The sequence below is a fragment of the Echinops telfairi genome, unplaced genomic scaffold, assembly GCF_000313985.2.
Source record: "Echinops telfairi isolate 266 unplaced genomic scaffold, ASM31398v2 ScPeMD7_3;HRSCAF=10, whole genome shotgun sequence".
Taxonomy (NCBI): Eukaryota; Metazoa; Chordata; class Mammalia; order Afrosoricida; family Tenrecidae; genus Echinops; species Echinops telfairi.
Window position 1 is genome coordinate 62,985,384 of NW_022103899.1, and position 6,828 is coordinate 62,992,211.

Sequence of the window (6,828 nt, forward strand, 5' to 3'; positions counted from 1 at the left end):
CCTAGGGGTGCACTGCACACCCTGAGGGGCACCGAGCCCAAGCCATGCAACAGGGCAGTGGCGTTTTGCCCTGGAGAGGCGCACGGAGACAAGGCGGCCTGGGCAGTGGCGGTAAGACGTCTGTGGCTGTGTAATGGAGGTGACAGGAGGCGACTCTGGGTGGGCGTGGTGGGTGCTAATGATGCTCATTGGGCAGAGCAGAGTGCGCGGTGTGGGCGGCCTGGGTCTAGATGGAGGGTGGTCTGTTTGCTGGAGAGAAACCCTCCGGCATTGCTGCCCAGCGGGCGGCACAGGCCCCTGGGTCCACCAGGGACCTCTCTCAGAGTCTGGGGCGCCACTCGGTGACCAGGCCGGGGTGTCATTGTCCTCCCCTTTCCCTCGAAGACCCTCCCGCCACTCCTCCCCACCCCCGTCCCACGACTGGCGGGGCAAGCCCTGGGCGGGTGGGAAGAATTCGGACTCCGACCTGCACAGGTGTGCGGTAGCCTCGCATCCTCCGCAGAGAGAGGGGGTGGTGGTGGTGGCTACTCGCTGTCCTCGCAGTGGGATTGCTGCTCAGTGTGGGCCCGTTGGCCTCTGCGCACGTGTTTGCTCCCACTGTCCCGCAGCCCTGCCCCACGCCACCGCGTGGGCGTGTCCAGGCTGACTGCTCCGGGTGCCAATTGCAGCCCTCGTGGCCTGACCTGTGCTACTGCCCACTCAGGTCCTGCCCTCCCCGGGTGCCCGGTGTGGCTGGACACTTGCTTAATTTACCCTCTTCAGTTCCACACTGGCCTTATTTTTGCGTACTGTACGAGCTAGTGGGCCGATCCCTGCTCACGTGAGAGCTTGCTTTGCATACCGCAAACTTCATCACGGGTGAGGACCCCTGTCAAACGTTCCTTTGGGTGCCCAGATGCTGCTGGGGGTGGGGGGACATGACCGAGCTGTCCTGTTTACTTAGTGGGGCTTCAGGTTGAAGAGCGTGTGTCCCTGAAGTGTTTGAAACTTATGGCTTTGAAGCAATGTGACGTCGTCCCTGCACTGCTCTATGGGATGCCCCCTGCTCTTTGTAAAGGTTTGAGATGAACCCAGGAGTGATCGAAATAAATAAAGGAACATATTTATCTCTAAGCATGTCCCTGGCATGTCTCTGTAGCTGACACCTGAACTTGCCCACACTGTTCCTCCCCCCCCCCGCTGGAGAAGCAGTCAGTCCCCCTGCGCACACAGGCAGGACGTGAGGGACCCTGCAGGAAGAGGCAGATGACTGGCCAGGAGCAGGATGGCGGCTGTAAAGCAGCCGGTTTGGATCAGAGATAGGAAGCCCACCACTGTCCAGATGATTCTAACTCAAAGCAACCCTGCAGGACATCGCAGAACTGGGCTGTAGAGGTGGTGGTGGGTGGGGATCTCTACAGAAGCGAACAGGCTCCGCGCTGCGTTTCCGAGCGGCGGCTGACTTCCGCGGCTGGAAGGAAGGCCTTCCCTGTGTTGACTTCACACTGCGGCGGCTGCCCTGCGAGCTGCCCTGCGCTTCCCCTGAGCAGTCAGAAGTCAGAACGTGTCTTAGAACACCCATTACATCTGACTGTTGACAAGGATCTCCGGCTAGGGGTAGGGACTGAGTGATTTAGAAGTGCGTGGAAAACAAAATTCCAAGGAAACCAAAAGTAGGGCAGGAGGGAGAAAGCCCCATCCCCTGGGCATGGCCCCTGGGTGACAGTGCTGTAGCGTGGGTGCGGGCCGCTCCCCAAAGGCCGCTGGGGAGGAGCTCCGGCTGGTGTCGCTATGTGTTGCGATTACTTGATGGCAGTGGGCTTACAGACCCACAGGTAAGCTTGGCTGTTAACCAGAAGCTTGTTCACCTGGAGGCTCCTCTGAAGAGAGGCCTGGCACCGTCCTACGGGAAAGCCAGCCCCTGAAAATGCTTACGAGCACAGCTGCGCCCTGCGATACAGTCGCTCTGAATTGGAGTTGCTAGCAACATTTTATTTTCTGTTTGAATTATGGAAACACTGCGTATTCACTCTATTAGGTTCACACACTTAGGCAATGGGAAAGTGTAGATGTGTGTGTGTGTTTTAGTCATGTAATTATTGTTTATAATTGTGACAAACATACAACAAAACATTCTCCAATTCAGCAGCTTTTACATGCATAGTTGTGTGCCAAGGATCATCCATGCTGCATTGTGCAGCCATTTTTGGCATCCAGTCCAAACTGCTCCACCACCGGTAACATAAACAGTGCCCCCTAAGCAACAACTCTCCCTCCTTCGCCCATGGTAACCATTGGTCAAGTTTTTTTTAGTAGTTTTCTTGATACAGAGTTCCCCTCATACACTCACAGTGTAATCGCTTTTATAGAGTTGCATCTACATCATCACAATCAGCTCTAATGCACCCCCCCCTTTGATGTGCTTCTGTGTGTGTGTGCACACGCACGTACTAGCAAAAGCCAAGTAATCCTTATTTCTTCACAAGGGAGACCGCTGGAGATTGCCTAAAACTGGAAATGACGTGAGCACACACTGCGGAGATAAAATACCCCAGTAAACACACTGGCAACCGTGCAGCAGGACTGGGAGACCTGACCTGTTAGAAAGAAAGTACAGAAGAAACTGACACCCTGTATCTGGTAATGAAAGGAAATCTGTTCGGCAACACTTGGGTGAAAGGGGAATTACAAGTTACCATCAAGAGAATTTATTTTAAACGATAATTATGGAAACCCTCCATTTGGGTGATTCCAGTTAAAGCAGTAGAGAGAAATTCAGATTCAAGTAGATCAATAAAAAGAAAGTCTCAATTTTAAAAAGCCTAGGAAAATAAGATTAAGGAAGAAAATGATGAAGATAAAGGCAGAAATTAATAAGATGCAAAAAGCAGAACTGTTACTAATGAAAATATAAAGATTGGCAATTTAGCTACACCACTAGCTGATCCAAGTATCACTTCCCTTTCCTAATACAGTTTGGTCTCTGTGTGAGTGCATTTCAGTAAATCTCCTACTGTGCCGTATAGTTTAGAAAACTGGGAGCTTGGAGTTAAGACCACACTTCACCCAAGTTGGGATGTCCACTCCTGGCCAGCTGTTCACACATAGCATCTGATTCTCACGAATGGGTTCCTGACGTTAGCTGCTCGTCCAGGCCCACAGCATAAAGGGCTCACGCACGGTAAGGGCAGTGGCAAAGCCAACATTGGATCTTTCTAAAGAACATTGATAAACCTCCAAGCTGGACAGATCAAGACAGACACAGAGATGGAGTCACAGGGAGCATTTCTACACATGCGGTGCCAGACGACGGTGAGACAAGCAGGTGTGAAGCGCTGGAGAAACGAGCAGTTCTCAGGAACTGTGCCATCAAAGCAGGAGGGACTTGCCTTTGAGTCGACAGGAGGTGGCCGATTGGACTGCAGATTCTGAGACTCGTGGCTCATCTGCCAGAGGAAGTCATGCCTGGCCATGGGACACACCATTTTGCAGTGCCCTGTGTGATCCCGTAGGCCGTGAGTCTGTGCCGGATGGTGCTGGGCCAGTGAAGGCCTGGGTGGGGGTGGGGTGCTTCCATGCCTGTGGGCCACATCCGGATGAGACTTCCAGTGCCCTTGCCAGGGGGCATTTTATCTGCCCTTGGTGCCTACATCACCCAGTCACGTGCTCAGTGGGAGCTGGCTTGAGAGGGTTCCCGGCAGAAGTGTGCATGGACTGCACACGGCCACGTGACCTCTGAGGGTGTGTCCTTGTACTCAACGTGAGGAGGGGGAGCTCCTTGATGAGCTGTTAGGGGTGGGGCAGGGGTAGCTGGGTCACGATGCTGGAGGGCTTGGCCCTTTCAGCTTCCCTACATTGATGTGGAATGAGAAGAAGGCACGCCTGAGCCAGGGTCACATCAAGAATCCCAGGTGCGTGACATATGTGGTCCGCTCTTACCTGATGACTCCATCCCTGGCCTGAGTGCCTGGGAGCATGCCCCAGGCAGCAGGTGTATGCATGTGGGGGACATGGGAGAGATTTTAGCATCAGTGTCAACCACTGCCAGGGGCCACGGTGTGAGGGGAACGGTCCCTGTGTGTGAAGGGCTGTGGAGGCCTCATGTCATGGAAGCCAAGCCATTCTTGTGCAGGGACGATGGGAAGGACTTCCCAATCAGCCCTGAGCTGCGTGAGCACGAGGCCACTCACAGGTGAGGGGAAGCTGCCCCGGGGCTTTGGAGGTGGGCAAGTCTTTTGCACTAGATAAAGGTATTAGAAATGCAGCAAAGGTGGGGAAATCTTCAGCTGGAAATACACAGCCAAAGATTTAATCTGAAACAGCACCAGAGAAGCCACTCTGATACCAGGCTTTATGAGCGCAGTGAATGTGGGACGCTGGCTAAAGCTTCATCCTTACTAAAAGCTGGACAGTCCACGGAGGGGCAAGGCTTTTCATATGCAGCGGGTGTAGACAGTTCTCTAGTTAAGATTCTAGCTTCATTCAGCATCAGGAAAGTTCACACTGGAGAAGAGCCTATCTGTGCAGTGAGTGTGGGAAAGCCTTCATGCTCAAATGTGTATTTGTTCTACACCAAAGACTTCCGATTAGAAGAAAACCAGTGTGTGCAGCCAACGTGGGAAAGCCTTCACACTTACATCCATACTTGTTCAATAGGAGGCAACAACTTATTCACGAGTCTCCCTCCAATCCCGATGCTGCATTCTTCTTCATACAAGCTCCCTTCTTTTATTATTTGTTCAGCATACAAATTGAGTAAGTGTGGTGAAAGAATACAACTTTGACACACACCTTTTCTGATTTTAGATCATGCAGTGCCCCCTTGTCCTGTTTCAGTGTCCCCCCTGAAAGACTGCCTCTTTGTGTGTGCAGGTTCTGCGTTCCCACAGCTGAGTGTAAGGGAATTCCCATCTTCACGACGCTGCCCATCATTTGCTATGATTCATACCAAGTCAGCAAAACACGGCAGCATCTTTCAACCAAGATCCATCCGGCAGCAGCAATGAGGTCCCTCGCGTTTATGAAGTAGTTGAAAAATACTCCTCTGGATTGTAGCAGAAGGTGGAAGTGCCAATCGTGCTCATCCATTTCAGTTTTTAACCCTAAAATCTGCACATTTTATTCTAATACGATGGCTTTTCCAGCTCTCTGAAATCTGTTTATTTCCTTTCTTTCATTTGCTTTAGCAACTCTTTATGTTTAAGAGCACATTTCAGGGTGTTTTTTGTTATCTGTTTTGGTCTCCCCTCCTCACCTGTTTTTTCAAATGCCTTCACGTGTGGCGGCCTTGAAGCAGCCCTCCGTCATCAGTGCTCAGTTGATATCCACAGTTTGCTCTCGTGAACTTGTTTTAGTTTTCTTCTTCACCTCCAACTTGCATATAAGCAGCCAATGGTCTTTCCCACAGCTGGTCCCTGGCCTGGTTTTGATGGCTGATATAGGGGAGCGTCCCCCTCACCTCCATCTACAGAGACAGTCTATTTTATTCCTTTGTATCCCTGTCAGTGTTTGTGTTGGTGTAAAGAGGCATTACAATGGATAAGCCACCGGTCTTTCAGAGCCTATCCTGTGTTCTCCAGTCCCCTTCTGTCATCTCCCACTAAAGATCCTTCTTTGTTCCAACTTTTGCATCCCAATCACAAGCAATGATCAATGCACGCGGATTGCATGCTTGACCAATTTAAATCTGCAGGAGTTTGTAAATATCCTCAGCATCGTCATCCCTGGCTGTAGTGGCTGGTGCATCAGTTTGAATTGCTAGTACTAACTGCAGTTCCGTGTAGATGTGTGGCAATTGCCCTATCACTGACAGTGGGTATTTTCGGATCAATCTTTCAATGTTCTTTCTGACAGTGCACGTGATGCTGTGTATCTTCAGCTTTCTCCTCTGACCTTCGCAGATGGGGGATGATTCAACAACGGCCAACAGCAGTCCATTTCAGCACTGGTGGTGCTCGTCAAATGTTGCGTTTCATTTTCTGCAACTTGCACGCTCCCTTGTCTCATGCTTCACACGTGTCAGGTTCCATTTCACAGCGTTTGCAGCCATTCATTCTGCCTTTGAGGCATGCGGCTGGAGGCCCTGAAGGCTCTGCCCCGCCCACTCATCACGGTCCCTCCGAGGAGCCAGCTCTTCCCCCTTGGAGTTTGTGTTCTTGCTAACCTGAGCGAGGGCTCATCTTCTGTCGCTGTACCAGAGACGACCCCACTGCTGTTGGCAGGTTTTCACTGGCTGGTGTTTGCAGAAGTAGATCTCCAGGCCCTCCTCCAGTCTGCCTGCGTCTGGACCCTGCAGGTGGGCCCTGCAGGTGTTGGAGTGTCGGGCCTCACAGCCACGTGCCGGCCCGGCACTGTGACAAACTGACAGCCAGGCAGGGGCACACTCCTGTTGGGTGTGAAACAAATGGCCCTGTTCTTAGAAAAAGAGGTTTCAGGGAGCTTTAACAAACCCATCATACTCTTGTGCAATCGTCTTCACAGTCAACTTTGGAAACTTTTCTTCCTTCTTGACTCCCATGCCCCCACCCTGCCTTCTGTGCTCCCAGCTGCTGTCCCTGTAATTCCGTCCTCCCGGCTTCCCAGCACAGAAAAGCACAGAAAACAAGGACGCAGCAACAGGGACCAGGTGAGGCAGAGAAGGACCCCAGTCTGAGGGGGAGCAGAGAATCTCAGACATCAGAATAAGTTCAGACTGGGTCGGGATGGCCTTGTTTCCTTAAGCCCCCTCGGAGTCTCTGCTGGTGGTCTGACGGGAGCATTTGGGCCTGTCAGAATGGAGGGTGGCCGGACAACAGCTCTCAGTCCCCTCTTGGCCCACGTTTCATCTCTGCCCACCACCCCCAGGCACAG